The sequence below is a fragment of the Macaca mulatta genome, chromosome 12 (assembly GCF_049350105.2).
Source record: "Macaca mulatta isolate MMU2019108-1 chromosome 12, T2T-MMU8v2.0, whole genome shotgun sequence".
Classification (NCBI taxonomy): Eukaryota; Metazoa; Chordata; class Mammalia; order Primates; family Cercopithecidae; genus Macaca; species Macaca mulatta.
The window spans coordinates 133,325,793-133,346,959 of record NC_133417.1 but is presented as its reverse complement, the minus strand read 5'-3'; the positions used below and the strand labels follow the sequence as shown (position 1 = coordinate 133,346,959).

At 40.5% G+C, this 21,167-nt stretch overlaps 1 protein-coding gene across 2 annotated transcripts in view; it reads left to right on the top strand.

The window, feature by feature from the left end:
• SPHKAP (SPHK1 interactor, AKAP domain containing) overlaps positions 1–21,167 on the top strand; it is a 195,850-nt gene that overhangs the window by 101,449 nt on the left and 73,234 nt on the right. The gene's annotated exons all lie outside the window — the stretch shown is intronic.

Genomic DNA, 21,167 nt, shown 5'->3' with positions numbered 1-21,167 from the left:
TTTTGACAAGGTTAAGGACACGCCTAGAAGAAAAGAACATGGAATCAAGGAAACAGTCTGTGGTCTGTGCCTTTCTCCAAAGATGATTTTGAGGGCTTCAATATTTAAAGGGGAAAAGCAGGCTGGAGGGGAAAGAGAGAGGGTACAGTAATCCACATGTTGCAGGAGAAAAGGAGCAGGTGGAGGAATCGTCAATTGTGTATTTCTTGCACTCAGCACCTTACATAAGATGAGGTGAACACAGCGTAACTATCTGTGGAGATATATAACCTTTTCTCTGTAGCTGTCGGCTTAGGAACAAAAGGAAAGGCGACTTCTTGCGTGACTCAGCTTTCAGCTTAATATTTTTTTTCCTTTTGGCAGAGTGAAAGAGGGTCCTGAGTTTTTACTTCCCTTTCTGAGGATACATACCCAGTAGTAAGATTTTTGGATGATATAGTAATTCTATTTTTAATTTTTCAAGGAACCTCCGTACTGTTTCCATAATAGCTGTACATTTCCAACAATTGTGTACAAGGGTTCTAATTTCTCCACATCCTCTCTAACACTTGCTATCTTTTGTCTTTTTGATAATAGCCATTCTAACTGGTGTGAGATGGTATATCATTGGGGTTTTATTTTATTATTTTATTTTATTTTATTTTGAGATGGAGTTTCACTCTTGTTGACCAGGCTAGAGTGCAATGGCGTGCTCGTGTCTCACTGCAACCTCTACCTCCCTCAAGTGATTCTCCTGTCTTAGCCTCCTGAGTAGCTAGGATTACAGGTACAGATACACCAACATGCCCAGCTAATTTTTTGTATTTTTAGTAGAGATGGGGTTTCGTCATGTTGGCCAGGCTGGTCTTGAACTCTCGACCTCAGCTGATCCACCCACCTCGGCCTCCCAAAGTGCTGGGACTACAGGCGTGAGCCACCGTGCCTGGCCATCGTTGTGGTTTTAATACATTTCTCTGATTATTAGGAACGTTAAGCATCTTTTGTTTATATACCTGTTGGCCATTTGTATGTCTTATTTTGACAAATGTCTATTTATATTATTTGCCAATTTTTAAATTGGGTTATTTGTTTTCTTACTATTGAGTTGAGTTCTTTATATGTTTTGGGTATTAACCCCATTAGACGCATGGTTAGCAGATATGTTCTCCCATTCCACATGTTGTCTCTTCACTCTGTTGATTGTTTCCTTTTATGTGCAGAAGCTTTTTAGTTTGATGTAATTCTATTTGTCTATTTTTGCTTTTGTTACCTATGCTCTTGGGTTCATACTTGAAGTAACAATGATTTTATTTACTTCAAGTAGTTTTACAGTTTTAGGCCTTACATTTTAATCTTTAATCCATTTTGAGTTTAGTTTTGTGTACGGTGTGAAATAAGGGTCTAATTTCATTCTTCTGCCTGTGGATATGCACATGTTGCAGTTTGAGGGAGGCCTTGCTGCTAGCGTTTAGGGGCTGGCTGGCCTGTGCCTGAATCACCTGGCAGGTAGGCCTTGAGCCTGGGTCCATAGGGATGGACCAGAGGCCAGGATCCACTGGGGTGAACCTGATGATTAGGTTTGTGCGGATAGGTTTGGAGCCTGGGTGCACGAAGATGGACCTGCAGACTATATTCAAGGGGACTTGCTGAACCCTAGGTCCACAGGGGCTGACCCGGAGCTGGTGGGCCTTGAGCCTGAGTCTGCAGGGGCTGGTCAGGCACTGGAATGGCCCTGACACATGCATCCACTGGGGTAGGCCTAGAGCTTGAGTTCACAAAGGCTGGCCCAGTGATGGGAAAGGCCTGGAGCTTGAGTCCCTGGGGATAGGTCTAGGCCTGGAGCCTGGATCTTACAGGAGTGGTCTTGGAACTTCAGTGCACAGGGTCCAGCCTGCTGCTAGGGTCTACTGGAGCAAACCTGAAACCTGGGTTCACAGGGGCCAGCCTAGTGCTGTGGGCCAGGGATCCCCAACCCCAGAGCCATGGACCCATATCAGTTGGTGGCCTGTTAGGAACCAGGCCATACAACAGGAGGTGAGTGGCAGATGAGCAAGCATTACCACCTGAGCTCCGCTTCCTGTCAGATCGGCAGCAGCATTCAATTCTTAGAGGAGCACAAACCCTATCATGAACTGCATATGCGAGGGATCTAGATTGCACACTCTTTATGAGAATCTAATGCCTGATGATTTGAGGTAGAACAGTTTCATCCTGAAACCATTGCCCACCCCACCCCTAAGCCCCACCTCCCCTTGACCTTCCATGAAAAAATTATTTTTCACAAAACCAGTCCCTGGTGCCAAAAAGGTTGGGGATCACTGCTGTGGCCATTAGGATCAGTCTGGCAGTGCAGAGGCCCAAACACCGAGTCTGTGACATAGGCCTAAAGCCTGGGGGGCTAGGGGATCCTGCCGGGTTCTGGAGGGTGCCTGGAGGCTCCGTTCATGGGTACTAGCCTAGAGTCTGGGGCTGTGGGGGTTTTACTTGGACGGGCCTGGTTTTGAGGTCTGAGGCAAAGGCTGGTGCTCACTTCCCTCTCATTCTCCTACTCAGTGGGTATCTCTGCCTACTCTATGCTGCCTGGAGTTGGGTGATGTGAGTAATGTCACACTATCCTTCCTACACTGTTCCATGTGTCTTTTCTTATTTCTCTGCTACACGGGGATGCTGTAATCTCTCACCTGGTCTCCATAGTTCTTGTGAAGGTATCTTTGTGTGTGGAAAGTTGTTTGACTGGATGTTTCTGTAGGTTTAGGAGTGCTAAAGAGTCCTATTCCACCATCTTGTTGGCATCTGTTTGTTAATAAAGTTTTATTGAGACACATTCACACCACTCATTTACTTATTGTCTATGACTCCTACACCACCACCACAGAAGAGTTGAGTAAATGCACCAGAAACCTTACGGTATACATGTTTAACATACTTACTACATGGCCCCTTATAGAAAAAAGTCTTCCAACATCTCCAACATGTATTCTAGAGCAAATAACCAACACTTTGAAAGATAAATACTACTTCTCTGTGTTGATGGTTTGGTATGGACAAGCCCAAGACTGTTCCTGCTATACCTGAGCAATCTCTCAGGTCCTTTTTACATCAAGTGTTTGAAGTACTTCACTCACAATCATAGAGACTTTAATTGGCTGGTCTCTTTTATTAGTCCATTTTCATGCTGCTGATACAGACATACCTGAGACTGGATAATTTATGCAGGAAAAAGGGTTTATTGGACTTACAGTACCAGTGGCTGGGGAGGCCTCATAATCATGGCAGAAGGCAAGGAAGAGCAAGTCACATCTTATGTGGATGGCAGCAGGCAAAGAGGCCTTGTTCAGGGAAACTCCCATTTTTAAAACCATCAGATCTTGTGAGACTCATTCACTGTCATAAGAACAGAGCAGGAAAGACCCACCCCCATAATTCAATCACCTCCCACTGGGTTCCTCCCACAACACATGGGAATTGTAGGAGTTACAATTCAAGATGAGATATGGGTGGGGACACAGCCAAACTATATCATTCTGCCCCTGGTCCCTCCCAAATCTCACATCTTCACATTTCAAAATCAATCATGCCTTCCCAACAGTCCCCCAAAACCTTAACTCATTTCAGCACTAACTCAAAAGTCCACAGCCCAAAGTCTCATCTGAGACAGGACAAACCCCCTCCACCTATGAGCCCGTAAAATCAAAAGCAAGTTAGTTACTACCTAGATACAATGAGAGTACAGCCATTGGGTAAATACAGCCATTCCAAACAGGAGATATTGGCCAAAACAAAGGGGCTACAGGCCCCATGCAAGTCTGAAATCCAGCAGGGCAGTCAAATCTACACATTCCAATATGGTCTCCTTTGACTCCATGTCTCACATCTGGGCCACATTGATACAAGAGGTGGGTTCCTATGGTCTTGGGCAGCTCTTCCCCTGTGACTTTGCAGGGTACAGCCTCCCTCCTGGCTCCTTTCACGGACTGGCATTGAGTGTCTGCAGCTTTTCCAGGTGCACAGTGCAAGCTGTCCATGAACGGTGGGGTCTGAAAGATGGTGGCCCTCTTCTCACAGCTCCACTAGGTGGTGTCCCAGTAGGGACTCTGTGTATGTCGGCGGGGGGTGGGGGTGGTCTCTGACCCCACATTTCTCTTCTACGCTGCCCTTGCAGAGGTTCTCCATGAGGACCTCACCCCTACTGCAAACATACATCTTGAAATCTAAGCGGAGGTTCCCAAACCTCAATTCTTGACTTCTGTGCACTCTGCAGACTCAACACCATGTGGAAACTGCCAAGGCTTGAGGCTTGCACCCTCTGAAGCGATGACCTGAGCTCTACATTGGCCCCTTTCAGCCACAGCTAGAGCAGCTGGGAGGCAGGGCACCAAGTCACTAGACTACACATAGCATTGAAACCCTGGGCCAGTCCCACAAAACCACTTTTTCCTTTTAGCCTCAGGGTCTCTGATAGGAGGGGCTGCTGAATAGGTCTCCGACATGCCCCGGAGACATTTTCCCCATTGTCTTGATGATTAACATTTGGCTCCTTGTTACTTATGCAAATTTCTGCAACCAGCTGGATTTCTTCTCAGAAAATGGGATTTTCTTTGCTATCTCATTGTCAGGCTGCGAATTTTCCAAACTTTTATGCTCTGTTTCTCTTTTGACACTGAACGCCTTTAACAATACCCAAGTCACCTCTTCAATGCTTTGCTGCTTAGAAATTTCTTCCACCAGATACCCTAAATCATCTCCCTCAAGTTCAAAGTTCCACAGATCTCTAGGGCAGGAACTCCAGTCTCTTTGCTAAAATAAAACAAGAGTCACCTTTGCTCCAATTCCCAACAAGTTCCTCATCTCCATCTGAAACCACCTCAGCCTGGATTTCATTGTCTGTATCATTATCAGCATTTTGGTTAAAGCCATTGAACAAGTCTCTAGGGAGTTCCAAACTTTCCCACATTTTCCTGTCTCTTTCTGAGCCTTCTAAACTTTTCCAACCTCTGCCTGTTACCCACTTCCAAAGTCACTTCCACATTCTCAGATATCTTTTCAGCAGCACTTCACTCTACTGGTACCAATTTACTGTATTAGTCCGTATTCACACTGCTGATAAAGACATACCCAAGACTGGGTAATTTATACAGGAAAAAGGGTTTATTGAACTTAAGTTCCAGTGGTAGGGGAGGCCTCACAATCATGGAAGAAGGCAAGGAGAAGCAAGTCACATCTTATGTGGATGGCAGCAGGCAAAGAGGGCTTGTGCAGGGAAATTCCCATTTTTAGAATTATCAGACCTCGTGAGACTCATTCACTATCACGAGAACATGCAGGAAAGACCTGCCCCCATGATTCAATCACCTCCCACTGTGTTCCTCCCACAACACGAGGGAATTGTGGGAGTTACAATTCAAGATGAGATTTGGGTGAGGACACAGCCAAACCGTATCATCTCTGCTTCCCATTACTTAAATGTATGATTTGTTTTTAAATTTTTATCAAAACAACCTTTTCATAACAATTTTGTGAATATCCTCCTATTGTAGTTTGATTTTAGTAAAGGCTTTCTTTCCTTCCTCTATTAGCTTCTTCTAATTTAACTACTCAAAGTGTCCTAAGAAATTACATGTTTTGCAGTATTTCCACATGACTTACATCTGAGAATGAGACAGAAATATTGCTTTTTCTTTTTCTTCTGAAGAGTAATTTGGCATCATTTTCAAGAATGATACTGGTTCCTGCATAAATCTAGCTTTTTTTTTCTCTAAGCTGTAATTACTAACAGTATTTTTAGTCCTATAAGCCCTAATTTGCCATCCGATTTTACTGTAGGCTGTTAGTTACAACCTACTAGAAATTTCAAAAGCTACTCGAAAGATTTGATGCATGGTTTGCAATTCTGAGAAAGGACCAAACACTGATCAGCCTTTGGAAAAGAAAAAAAGCATGCCCTTGATAATTCAAAGAGGGGGTAAGCAGAGTATATATATCTGGGCCTCAGATTTCAGGATATGAGTTAACAGGGGCAGGTACACATACACCTGAGCCTAACTAAGGTGTTACTCATTTTGAGAAACAGACACATCTGTGTATACCAAAAAACAATGTGCTCAAATGTTACTACATTCGTGGCACAACAGAAATAATGCAGTTATTGTAAAAACCCTCTTATCTTTGAGGTCCATTTTGGGGATGATATTCTATAATTTGTATTTATTTCCATAATCATGTTCTTCCTACTTTAATAGGCATTGTGCTACTCCCTGGAGCTACCATGGTGACTAAGATAAACGTACTCTCTGCCTTCTCAGAACCAACATTTTCTTGGCTTGGAATAGAATGCCCTCTTCCTCCTCCTCCTCTTCTTCTTCCTTTTTTTTTTTTTTTTTTTTTTTTTTTAAATAACATTGGGTATCTTGTGCTGTACTGAGACTTGATTGGCAGAAATACATGTTGTCAAGTAATGAGAGTGTGAGGAAGAAGGATTGGGGGAAAGAAGGAGAGAGAGAGAAGGAAGAAAAGAAGATAAGGAAGGAAGAAATTTAAAAAGGAATGAAGATGAAAGGAAGGAGGGCAGAAGGGAAGGGGAATAGAAAAGCAGACTCAAAGGAAATAAAAGAGTTACAAACTATGAAGGGTGTACTTCAGACGACTTCAAATAATTCAGGATTAATTTTCTTGTGGACTGATATGGTTTGACTGTGAGTCCCCATCCAAATCCTACCTTGAATTGTAATAATCCCCACTTGTCAAGGGCGGGGCCAGGTGGAGTTAATTGAATCGTGGGGGTGTTTTCCTCCACGCTGTTCTCGTGATAGTGAGTGGTTCTCATGAGATCTGATTTTATAAGTGTCTGGCATTTCTCCTGCTGGCACTCATTCTCTCTTGCCTGCTGCCATGTAAGACGGACGTGTCTTGCGTCCCCTTCACCTTCCACCATAATTGTGAGGCCTTCCCAGTCATGTGGAACTGTGAGTCAATTAAATCTCTTTCCTTTATAAAATTACTGGGTAATTTTATTAGCAGTGTGGTATATCTTTATTAGCAGTGTGAAAACAGACTAATACATGGGCATTAATATAAAGCACAGATCATGGATCTGGAATTATGTCAGTTTACAACCATTATATATTTTGTGTACGTGAACACACTTTTTAATCACAGTATATGCTTACAGTAATGTTTTGCACTGTAAACACTTCTTTTTAAATTATCAAAAATACAGTCTGCCTTAATGCAGACAATTACTTGGAGTACATTATGGAAACTTTGACCTTGAGGTTAACTCTGCAGCAGTTTATCCTTATCCACCTCTATGGTGACTTTTGAAAACTGAATGTTGAACCTGCTTCAATTTATTGTTTTCTACATTGTCTCTAATATTTCACACAGTGATTCTCTCCTAATTATTGATAGGTCAATGGGAGGTTTTCTTTGGTCCTCCTCATGACACTGTAATACAGTTAAGCTCAGATCCAAAATTATTGATTTTATGCTTTAAAAAAAGATTTTAAGTGATGATAGAAGTAAATGTAATGTTAATCAAAATCACCTGCAGAGGGGCTGATGCTTGTAAATTGTCAGTTCATGTGGTTCTAAGGGCAGCAGGTTGGTCTGTTTGCAGATAAAGTGGAGTGACTGTGTAACAGTGGTCTAAGGGTTAACCAGAACATTCTGCTTTGAAAGTCTGTGATTATTGATGTGTTGATTTAATTTGGAAAGGGTTGCAGCACAGTTTAAAATTTGAGCAATACATTCAGACACAAAGATTCCTGAAGTGTCAGGTTCTGTTGATGTCAGAGTCTTTTAGCACTTCCTGAGAGGCAGGCAGCACATTCAGGATGAATTTTTTTCAAGACTACCCACTTAATACTCCTGGCAGAATCAGAGTTGGAAAGATTCCTTCATCTTCTATCCCCTGCCTAACACCCACATACTTGCACATATTCATATAATTACTGTTTTTCTAGACCGTTTCTGCTTAGTGTATTTTCAGGCAGGCAGTGTCTTTTAGTGACCTCCAGAGTTCTTTGGCCCTGACTTTATTTATCAAGTATCTGGAATTGTCTGAACCAACACTCATTCAATTTGAAGCCCTTATCCCAATTCTGTAATTCATGTGTGGCATTCCATGCCAGACCAGCACCCTCCTCACGTCATCAGGAGGGAAAGAACATTTGATCTGCCACTAATGAGCTGTTAGATTTTGGGTCAATTATTCTGCCCTTCTCAGCTAATTTCCTCATCTGTAAAATAAACTGCTTTGACTGGATGTTTTCAAAGTTTCTTTCCATCTCTGAAAGTCTATGATTCTCTGATTATCTGTTCCAGTTAGTATGGCTGAACAACAAATTAACCCAAAATTTAGTAGCATAAAACAACCTCTCATTATGCTCACACATTTTGTGGATCAGGAATTCAGTCAGGGAACAGGGCAGGTGGCTTGTTCCTACTTCACACTGTCTGAAACTCAGCTGGAAGACTCAAAGCCTGGTTCCACAGGGCATCAGCTGTGTTGGCTGGAAGGCCGAGGGCTGAACCAACTGGAAGTTTGCTCATTCACATGTCTGACACCTGGGCTGGAAAACTGAGACTTCAAATAGCTGGACATCCCCAGGCATCTCTCTCTGTCTCTTTGTGGCCTCTTCAAGTGTTCTTTCCACCACTGCATCTTCAGTGGAGCCAGACTTCATACATGGTAACTCAAGATTCCCAACGTACATGTTCCAAGAGCCAGCTAGAAGCTATGTTACATTTTATGACCTATCTTCAGAAGTCACTAGGGTTTTATGTACAGTATAGACACAGCCCAGTCAGAGAAAGGGGGAAGGAACCCTGAACACACCTCTTGATGGACACGTGTCAATAGTACATTGTAAAACATGGATTTGGGGTGATGCATACTGGGGTCTTCACCTCTGGAAAATGCAGCATCACGTTATGAAGAAATAGCTTCTCAATGTGTTTGGTCTAGCATTAATAAAACTAATCTTCCATGGTTCCCACCTTCTTGAATTTTTAGTTTAAAAAAGTTATGATGCTAGATAAAAACATGATTAGTAGACACTTATAGTAGACAATTATAGATAACTGCTTATATAATGAACTGGCTCATGTGATTCTAGAGACTGAGAAGTTTCATGATCGGCAGGCCGTAGACCCAGGAAAGCCAGTAGTGTAATTCAAAGGCCTGAGAGCTGATGACACAGATTCCAGTTCAAGTGTGAAGACATGAGAACAAGGAGTGATAAAAAGTAGATCAATGTCTCAGCTCTTCAGTTTCAGTCAGAGAACAAATTCAAACTTCCTCCACCTTTTTAGTCTATTAGGGTCCTCAATGAATTAGATAATGCCCACCCACATTGAGGAGGCCAATCTGCGCTGCTCAGTCCCCTAATTCAAAGGCTAATCTCTTCCAGAAGCACTTCACATACACAGATAGGTTCCGTAGAAGGCAGTTATCCAGAAATAACGTTTAACCAGCTATCTGGGCATCCAGTGGCCCAGTTAAGTTGACACATAAAACCAACCATCACACTGCTGTTGGGGATTCTTTAGCTAATTGGCATATGAAACCCCTTCCTGACATTACAAAAAATAAAAATAAAGTAAGTAAAAGAGGTTGAATTGCTTGATATGTACCACAGATAGAGGTCTGTAGCTGCAGTTGCCTACTACTCCAAGGTAAATAAATCCAGGGTAAGGACCATTATAAAAAAGAAAGAAAAGGAAATTTCTTTTTTTTTTATTTAAGTTCTAGGGTACATGTGCACAACGTGCAGGTTTGTTACATATGTATACCTGTGCCTTGTTGGTGTGCTGCACCCATTAACTCGTCATTTATATTAGGTATATCTCCTAATGCTATCCCTCCCCCCTACTCCCTCCCCACAATAGGACCTGGTGTGTGATGCTCCCCTTCCGCTGTCCAAGTGATCTCATTGTTCAATTCCCACCTATGAGTGAGAACATGCAGTATTTGGTTTTCTGTTCTTGCGATAGTTTGCTGAGAATGATGGTTTCCAGCTGCATCCATGTCCCTACAAAGGACACAAACTCATCCTTTTTTATGGCTGCATAATATTTCATGGTATATATGTGCCACATTTTCTTAATCCAGTCTGTCACTGATGGACATTTGGGTTGATTCCAAGTCTTTGCTATTGTGAATAGTGTTGCAATAAACATATGTGTGCATGTGTCTTTATAGCAGCATGTCTTATAATCCTTTGGGTATATCCCCAGTAATGGGATGGCTGGGTCAAATGGTATTTCTAGTTCTAGATCCTTGAGGAATCACCACACTGTTTTCCACAATGGTTGAACTAGTTTACAGTCCCACCAATAGTGTAAAAGTGTTCCTGTTTCTCCACATCCTCTCCAGCACCTGTTGTTTCCTGATTTTTTAATGATTGCCATTCTAACTGGTGTGAGATGGTATCTCATTGTGGTTTTGATTTGCATTTCTCTGATGGCAAATGATGATGAGCATTTTTTCATGTGTCTGTTGGCTGTATGAATGTCTTCTTTTGAGAAGTGTCTGTTCATATCCTTTGCCCACTTTTTGATGGGGTTGTTTGTTTTTTTCTTGTAAACTTGATTGAGTTCTTTATAGGTTCTGGATATTAGCCCTTTGTCAGATGAGTAGATTGCAAAAATGTTCTCCCATTCTGTAAGTTGCCTGTTCACTCTGATGGTAGTTTCTTTTGCTGTGCAGAAGCTCTTTATTAGCTGGTTATTTTGCTCGCTAGTTGATGCAGTTTCTTCCTAGCATCGATGGACTTTACATTTTGACATGTTTTTGCAATGGCTGGTACCTGTTCCTTTTCATGTTTAGTGCTTCCTTCAGGATCTCTCGTACGGCAGGCCTGGTGGTGACAAAATCTCTCTATTTCTTCTTCATTTATGAAACTTAGTTTGGCTAGATATGAAATTCTGGGTTGAAAATTCTTTTCTTTAACAATGCTGAATATTGGCCCCCACTCTCCTCTGGCTTGGAGAGTTTCTGCCAAGAGATCTGCTTTTAGTCTGATGGGCTTCCCTTTGTGGGTAACCCGACCTTTCTCTCTGGCTGCCCTTAACATTTTTTCCTTTATTTCAACTTTGGTGAATCTGACAATTATGTCTTGAAGTTGCTCTTCTCGAGGAGTATCTTCATGGCATTCTCTGTATTTCCTGAATTTGGATGTTGGCCTGCCTTACTAGGTTGGGGAGGTTCTCCTGGATGATATCCTGCAGAGTGTTTTCCAACTTGGTTCCATTTTCCCCATCACTTTCAGTCACACCAATCAGACGTAGATTTGGTCTTTTCACATAATCCCATACTTCTTGGAGGCTTTGTTCATTTCTTTTTACACTTTTTTTCTCCACACTTCTCTTCTTGCTTCATTTCATTCATTTGATCTTCAATCGCTGATACTCTTTCTTCCAGTTGATCGAGTCGGTTACTGAAGCTTGTGCATTTGTCATGTATTTATCATGTTATGTTTTTCATCTCTATCAGTTCTTTTAAGGTCTTCTCTGCATTGATTGTTCTAGTTATCCATTCATCCATTCTTTTTTCAAGGTTTTTAGTCTCTTTGTGTTGGTTACGTAGTTCCTGCTTTAGCTCTGAGAAGTTTGATCGACTGAAGCCTTCTTCTCTCAACTCGTCAAAGTCATTCTCCATCCAGCTTTGTTCTGTTGCTGGCAATGAGCTGCATTCCTTTGGATGGGGAGATGCGCTCTGATTTTTTGAATTTCCAGCTTTTCTGCACTGCTTTTTCCCCATCTTTGTGGTTTTATCTGCCTTTGGTCTTTGATGATGGTGACGTATTGATGGGGTTTTGGTGTGGGTGTCCTTTCTGTTTGTTAGTTTTCCTTCTAACAGTCAGGACCCTCAGCTGCAGGTCTGTTGGAGTTTGCTTGAGGTCCACTCCAGACCCTGTTTGCCGAGGTATCAGCAGTGGAGGCTGCAGAAGATAGAATATTGCTGCACAGCGAGTGTTGCTGTCTGATTCTTGCTCTGGAAGCTTCGTCTCAGGGGTGTACCCCACCGTGTGAGGTGTGAGGTGTTGGTCTGCACCTAGTGGGGGATGTCTCCTAATTAGGCTACTCAGGGGTCAGGGACTCACTTGAGCAGGCAGTCTGTCCATTCTCAGATCTCAACCTCCATGCTGGGAGATCCACTGCTCTCTTCAAAGCTATCAGACAGGGGCATTTACCTCTGCTGAGGTTTCTGCTGCTTTTTGTTTAGCTATGCCCTGTCCCCAGAGGAGGAGTCTACAGAGGCAGGCCAGCCTCCTTGAGCTGCGGTGGGCTCCACCCAATTCGAGCTTCCCAGTGGCTTTGTTTACTCACTTAAGCCTCACCAATGGCGGGCACCCCTCCCCCAGCCTTGCTGCTGCTTTGCCGTTAGATCTCAGACTGCTCTGCTAGCAATGAGGGAGGCTCTGTGGGCGTGGGACCCTCCAGGCCAGGTGTGGGATATAATCTCCTGGTGTGCCATTTGCTAAGACCCTTGGTAAAGCGCCGTATTAGGGTGGGAGTTACCTGATTTTCCAGGTGTTGTGTGTCTCAGTTTCCCTTGGCTAGGAAAAGGGATTCCCTTCCCCCTTGCACTTCCCAGGTGAAGCAATGCCTCCCCCTGCTTCAGCTCTCGCTGGTCAGGCTGCACCAGCTGACCAGCACCAATTGTCCGGCACTCCCCAGTGAGATGAACCCAGTACCTCAGTTGAAAATGCAGAAATCACCCATCTTCTGTGTCACTCATGCTGGGAGCTGGAGGTTGGAGCTGTTCCTATTCAGCCACGTTGGGCACCAGTCTAGAAAAGGAAATTTCTGAAGCCATCACTGCAGCTATGCCACCAGACCAAAAAAGAAAAAAAAAAAAAAAAACCTTGTACTTTTTTTGAAATATCTCTTTATTTCGTATTGAAAATGCAACTTTTATAAGAAAGGCATACTACAGACTGATATGACTCAAGAAAAAGTGAAGTCATTATATGGCAACTTAAAGCAAAGGGAAGCCAAAGGGTGTAAAGCTGGAGAACTTAATGCCAGCAAAAATGGTTTGAGAATTTTGGACAGAGGTTTGTGTTTTAAAATGTCAAGATAACAGAAGAAGCAGTTCCTGCAGACCAAGAAGCAGGTGACAAGTTCCCAGGTGCCATTAAGAAAATCATTGACAAAAGATATCTGCATGAACAGGTTTTCAATATAGATGGAAGTGCCCTATTTTGGGGGAAAAGATGTCACAAAGGGTATTTATTAGTAAGGAAAAGAAGCAAGCACCAAAATTTAAGGCAGGAAGGGATAGGCAAACTACTGTTTCATGCAAGTGCAGTCAGGTTTCTGACCAGGACTACCCATACTACAAAGAAGCTGCTAACCCCTAAGCCTTGAAGGATAAAAAGGAGACACCAGCAGTGGGGTGCAGTGGCTGACGCCTGTAATCCCAGCACTTTGGGAGTCCGAGGCAGGTGGATCACGAAGTCAGGAGATTGAGACCATCCTGGCTAACATGGTGAAACCCCATCTCTACTAAAAATACAAAAAAAAAATTAGCCAGGCATTGTGGCGGGTGCCTGTTGTCCCAGCTACTCGGGAGGCTGAGGCAGGAGAATGGCGTGAACCTGGGAGGCGGAGCTTGCAGTGAGCCGAGATCACGCCATTGGACTCCAGCCTGGGCGACAGAGCAAGACTCCATCTCAAAAAAAAAAAAAAAAAAAAAAAAAAATTAGACACCAGCTTCCAGTCTTTTGTTTGTACAAGAAGAAGGTGTAGACAATGAGATTCCTTCTTCTGGATTAATTTCATCAATTAATCTTTCATAATTAATTGATGAAATCCTGAAATCATCATGTACCTTGCCAGTAATGGAAAATATCAACTCTTTTGATATTGAACAATGCCCAGGGCCACCCAGAACCCCATGAGTTCAATAGCAAAGGAATCAAAGTGGTCTATTTTCTCCCAAACATAACGTCTCTAACTCAGTTTGTAAATCAGGGTGTCATAAGGACCTTTGAGGTTCATTACACATGGGATGCTATGGAAAGGATTGTCAATGCTATGGAAGAGAATCCTGATAAAAAGAACGTCATGAAAATCAGGAATGATTGCACCATTGAAGATGCCATCCTTGTAATTGAAAAAGCTGTAAAAGCCGTCAAGCCCAAAGATGACTTGACAGAGATGAGTGCTTCTGAACCAGTGCCAGATGATGAGAAAGAAGATGTATTATAAAAGAAACAGTGCCAGAAAACAAATTGACATTAGACAATCTGGCAGGAGGTTTCCTATTCTTCAAGACTGCTCTTGACTTCTTTTATGACATGGACCCCTCTAGGATGGAGGCACTGAGACTAAGACAGACTGTGGAAGAAGAATTGGTATCATTTCAAAACATTTTTACAGAAATGAAAAAGCGAATAAGTCAGACAGAATTTACTATGCATTTCCACAAAGTTACACCAACTATTCCTGCTCCTCCTGCCTCCCCTTCAGCCTCCTCTACCTCGTCCACCTTTAATGCCCTTGAGACAGCAGGATCAACACTTCCTCTTCCTCCTCCTCCTCAGCCTATTCGACATGAAGATGACAATTATGTCTTTAGCTTATTTTATTATATGAATAATTATATATATAACATAAAAATATGTGTCAATCCCCTGTTTATGTTATCAGTAAGGCTTTTGGTTAACAGGAAGCTATCAGTAGTTAAGTTTCAGGAGAGTCAAAAGTTATATGTGGATTTTTTACTGCACAGGGGTTGACATCCCTAACCCACGTTGTTCAAGGGTCAACTGTACTTCCTTTAGAAGTTGAAATGGACAGATAAGTCCCCCTTTTCCAGCTAGCACATAGGCATCTGACCGAAGCTTGTCCAATCACATGTTCCTGATCCCAGCTGCGACACAGCGAGGTGGGGGCAGCACAAAACTTACTCTGTGCTGGCAACACTATGACGTACTGAATGGCAGTAATGCAAGTCACAACTACCAGTGTGACAATGGCAGTAGGACCTAATCAGAGTCTTCCGATGGCCTAACCCACGTTTGATCCAGCCATTTATAATAGCTTCTTATGGCTCCTATTTTCCAAGCTTGGTTCCTCAGGCTTCCCTCATCTGGTTCTATGTTACCCACTATCTGTGTATTAAATTTATTTGCTGTTAGTGTTAGCCAGAGTTCATTTCAGTTGTTTACAAACAAGAACCTTGATGGTTCTAGTAATTTAAAAAAAAAAAAAAAAAACTTCTTTTAAATAAAGAGGCCTGCACAGTGGCTCACACTTGTAGTCCCAGTACTTTGAGAGGCTGAAGCAGAAAGATCTCTTGAGCCCAGGAGTTCAAGACCAGCCTAGGCAACAGAGTGAGACCCCATCTCAAAAAAAAAAAAACAAAAAAACAAAAAAAAAAAAACAGGAAAAAAGAAAAAGAGAAAAAAAAGAAATTTAGTAAATGTCAATCGGGCACTTTCTATATACGAGGTACAATGCAAGGAGTGGACAAACTAATGATAAATAGAAGTTAGAATATTTCTGGAAAGTGGCTTCAGGAGTCCCACATCAAGTCTTTGCCCAGTTTTTGTTGTTGTTGTTGTTGTTGTTATTGTTTTGAGACAGAGTTTCGCTCTGGTCGTCCAAGCTGGAGTGCAATGGCACGATCTCGGCTCACTGCAAACTGCGCCTCCCGGGTTAAAGCGATTCTCCCACGTCAGCCTCCCGAGTAGCTGGGATTACACCCGCCACCACACTCAGCTAATTTTTGTATTTTTAGTAGAGACAGGGTTTTGCCATGTTAGCCAGGCTGGTCTTGAACTCCTGACCTCAAGTGATCCACCCGCCTCGGCCTCCCAAAGTGCTGGGATCTTTACCCAGTTTTAACTCCAGCCCAACTGCCTCTTTTGGGAGAGGGAGACACAGGGGTTTCCGGACTGGCCAGGCTTGGACAGTAGAAAACACTTAGAAAAACTTACTCACCACACAAAAGTGAATCCTTAAAACTGAAAACCATTATTTTAAAACTAAATATTTCAGGAGATGAGTTGCATGAAGGGCATTTACTATGGAGATTCAATTTTGTAGTCTGGGAGCTAAAACAAAAGAAATAGTTCCAAACCTCTAACTTTAGAAAATAAAAACACACAAAAACTGAAAGATAGACCCAGGACATTTAACATGAGAATGACAGAAACTTCAGAAAGAGAAAAGGAAACAATGAAGGGGAAAACAATAATTAAATAATTTAGAAGGAAATGTTTACCTGAACTTAAAAAAAAAACAAAACACCTCAGTCTCTAGATAGAAATGGTTCTCCAAGTTATAGAAAAGATTAATGAAAGATGAAATTGAAAACTAAGCTTATGTAGCCTGAACTCTTTTAGGAAAAAGAAACCAACTCAGAGATTCATGTGCTTCATCAAAAAAGTATTATCCAATTTTAAGCTGCTTGCAATAAAAGCAAAAGTGTTGAAAACTTATGACCATGTATTACTGACATGGGAAAAAAAGATGCAAGGGAAAAGATACTATGACGTATTACTGGTGGATATTTGAATTGTTCCAACCTATTTAGATATAAAACCCAAATATTTGTTACAATTTAAATAATAGATGTGCCTGTCAATGGAGATATCCCACTTTTGGCATTGAACCCATAAAAATCACTGAAAATGAGAATATATATGTAGCCTTCTTCATAGTGGCAACATTAACAACAAAAAATTAATACAAACTTTTCATTTAAGCAGGAATAAGCAAATTGATTCCGTTAATAAGCCAATGGCTGGATAAATTATGCAACCTCAGCCCATGGAATAAGATGCAGTCCTTACAAAGAATGCATTAGACCTATATTACTATGCTTGGAAGAATTTCCAAAATATATTGTTGAATGATGAAAGTCAAATGTAAAGAAAGGTATATCATATAATGTCATTTTTAAAAAGCAAACAATACCCAAATCTCCCATATATATGTACACACACACACACACACACACACACACAGAATATACATTATATGGTAAGTTCTTCCCTTAAGAAAGAGGTATGGGAGGAGCAAGGATTTTACATGGAAACAACAGGGAAAGGAACAGGAGGAACTAATTAAAAGAAAAAGAATTAAAACTGTACTTTTTCTCAGCCTATCCCCCCTAAATAAACACTCTTACAGGTTGCAAATGGAAAACCTAGCACAGTATAACCCCATTTATTGAAAATCATACTGTTTATATGCAAAATTAGAAAAAATGTGTGTCCATGTGAAAAAGTATGTTGTACCATATATAATAAAATTATATTATTGGAAAGCAATTTAATAAAATTTTTAATCTGTGGATATACGTATACAGATAGATAGATGATGTAGACACATAGACACATATATAGAGAGAGATGTTTTGAGAAAGGTATGAAAGGATACACACCAAGCTGTTAAAACTAATTATCACATGGGTATGGGTATTGAACAGAGGAGAAGGTCAGAGGGGGCAGAGATGATCAGCTTTGCTTTTATGTATGTTTTAGTAGGTTTTGCTTCTAATATTACAATGAGTATATTATTTGAAAAAAAATGTTTTTAATCCAATAAAGCTAGATAACCCAGAGCTTACACAGCTGATTGTTGTATTTATATTTTTATTATTTTAAAAAAATAGATTTTGAAGGATTTTAATTTTTAATTATTATAGATACATATTAGTTGTACATATTTATGGTATACATGTGGCATTTATACAAGCATACCATGTGTAATAGTCAAATCAGGGTAATTGTGTTATCCATCACCTCAAACATTATCATATCTTGATGTGAAGAACATTCCAATTCCATTCTTTTTGTTATTTTGAAATATATTACTAACTATAGCCATCCTGTCATGCTACCAAACAGTAGATCTTATTCCTTCTCTAACTGTATTTTTGTACTTATTAACCATCTCTTCTTTATCACCCTTTCTGCTCCACCCTCCCCATTCTCTAGTAACCATTATTCTACTTTCCATCTCCATTAATTTAATTTTTTTAGCTCCCACATATAAGTGAAAACATGGTATTTGTCTTTTTGTGCCTGGCTTATTTCACTTAACACGATGTCCCACAACTCCATCCATGTTGATGCAAATTACAGGATTTCATCCTTTTTGTGGCTCAATAATACTCCACTGTGCATATATGCCACATTTCCTTTATGCATTTATTGATGGACACTTCAGTGGATTTTGTACCTTGGCTATTGTGAATAGTGCTTCTATAAACATGGAAACACACATATCTCTTCTATATACTGATTTCTTTTCTTTTGGGTGTGTACCCAGCAGTGGGATTGCTGGATCATATGGTCATTCTATTTTTAGTTTTTTGAGGAACTCTTATACTGTTTTCCATAGTGGCTATACTGATTTACATCCCCACCAATAGTGTATGATGACTCCCCCACTACTCCACATCCTCACCAGCCTTTGTTATTGCTTGTCCTTGGATAAAAGCAATTTCAACTGGGATATATCTCACTGTAGTTTTGATTTTTACTTCTCTAATAATTAGTGATGTTAAGCATTTTTTTCATATACCTGTTGGTTATTCGTTATTAATCCCTTATCAGATAGGTAGTTTGCGAATATTTTCTCCATATTGTGGAGGCATCTCTTCACTTTGTTAATTATTTCCTTTTGTTTTGCAAAAGTTTTTTAGCTTAATGAGATTCCATTTGTTCATTTTCGCTTTAGTTGCCTGTGCTTTCGAGGTCTTACTCAGGAAATCTTTGTCCAGATCAATGTCCTGGAGTGTTTCTCCAATGTTTTCTTCTAAGATTTTCATACTTTCCAGTCTTAGATTTAAGTCTTCAATCCATTTTGATTTTATTTTTGTATTTAGTGAGAAATAAGGGTCTAGTTTCATTATTCTACATATGGATATCCAATCTTCTCAGCACCATTTATTGAAGAGACTCTCCTTTCCCCAGTGTTCGTACTTGGCATCTTTGTTGAAAACAAGTTGATTGCAAATGGTCAGTGTATCTGTTTTTAGGCCACTATCATGCTGTTTTGGTTACTATAACTTTGTTGTGTAATTTGAAGTCAGGTAATATGATGTCTCCAGTTTTGTTCTTTTGGTTCAGGATGGCTTTTGTTCTTCTGGATCTTTGGTGGTTCCAAATAAATTTTAAGGTTTTTGTTTTTGTTTTTGTTTTTTTTCCTATTTCTGTGAAGAATGTCAGTATTTCAACAGGGATTGCTTTGAGTTTGTAGATTGCCTTGGGTAGTATGGACATTTTAACAATATTGATTCCTCCTATTCAAGAACATGAACTGGCTTTTTATTTTTGGTGTGTCCTTTATAATTTCTTTCATTAATGTTTTATAGTTTCATTGTTGAGATCTTTCACTTCTTTGGTTAAGTTTATTCCTCGGTATTTAATTATATTTGTAGCTATTATAAATAGGATTCCTTTCTTAACTTCTTTTTCAGATTGTTCACTGTTGGCATATAGAAATGCTACTGATTTTTGTGTGTTGATTTTGTATCCTGCAACTTTACTGAATTTATCAATTCTAATAGTTTTTGGTGGAGTCTTTAGGTTTTTATAAATATCAGATCACATCATCGGCAAACAAGAATAACTACTTTTCCTTTCCAGTTTGGATACCCTTGATTTCTTTTTCTTTTCTAGTTGCTTTGGCTAGGACTTTTTTAAAATTTTCAATCCATGTTTGATTGAATACGTGATAGGGACCCACAGACACAGAGGACCAACTGTATATTTAGTAACTTATGTTTAGTGATTATGCATGTATATTTGTAAACAACTCATATAAAACTGATTACACCCTGGATCAGTGTCAGTTTTTCTTTTAGCAGCAGAACTCTTTCCTAAAAGAAATCTTACCTGACCCTGCTCAATATAAAAAAGAGAAAACAGAGACATGCATAAGTGCTTATTTGAAAGCTGAGAGCCCTGATTGGAATCAAAATCACTCACAGCTCTAAACCGGAGGCCCCTAGTTACATGACAGATGTCTGAATGAAGGTCTGTCTCTCTGATCTTGTTGCTGATGGCTGGCTGTTTCTGGTTCAGCCCTCCGGAGACCCTATCAATTTATAAGTCAAGATGATCATAATGGAGAATATGAAATGAAGTACCTTCCTTTTCAGATTCCTACCTCAGTATATGTAGCCTATATTGAATTTTATGTTGTGTAAACTGTTAGCTTCATATTGAGCTTTTATTAGTTTTTTTTTCATTGCATAATTTTTAAAAAATAGATCCATTTATGTTGCAATTGAGAGCACCCATCAATATTTTTAGCAGTTATCAGAGAGTCAATAGAATTCAAATAATTGGGACTTCTGCAGTGTTCAGACAGAAGATGCAAATGTTCCTGTCATTTCTCAGTTCTTTTTACTTCTGTGCTGAAACAGAGAAGTAGAATGGCCTTTGGTCCTGATGTCACCATGCAACAACAACACAAAAAACCAAGGTTATTGAGTCTTTCAACATATATTCTTATGGTCTGCACTATTTTAGTTACATCGATGGAGCTGGATTTTCAAAGTAGGTGAGGAAAGACAATTCTGGATCTGTTTTACACTAAGGAGCAAACATAATGAAAGAGTATGCATGAATAAAGAAATGAAGAGAAGGTTAACAAACTGAACAGTACATCAAAAATACATTTACAGTTTCCGAAGTATTACCCTTCCATTTACTAGCCTAGTTTAAATGAATGCGAAAAACAACAGGCAAATTTGAAGAGATTATGAGATCCCATAAGTTTGTGCTGTAATGAAAATTTGTCATGGAAGAATGCATATTCCTTTTGCTCCAAACAGCTCTACTAGCTGAGAAAAGTGTTCCCTTTTGCATAGAAACTGAAATGAGCATGATTTGTCACTGTTGAGCAATATGCAACCAAGAAGCTTTGTGCTCATTACAGCCCTGGGCTCTGGCTCCACTGCCCCCACACAGCCAGGGGCTCAGGGGACTCTGTCTGTTCTCTCTGGAAGGTGAAGAGGAACTTTGCATCTGCAGATTCTAACAGCTTGACTGTGAAAGGGGACAGAGGGTAATTGAATAACCTTTTTAAAGTAGGATAAACTTCAAATAGGCACAAATTACCATTTTCTAGAAAATGAATTACCTTGTGTCAAGGTAAGACCCAAGGGAGAGAGACACAAGGCTGGAAGGTACAAAAAGAATATGACCTGTGGCTGA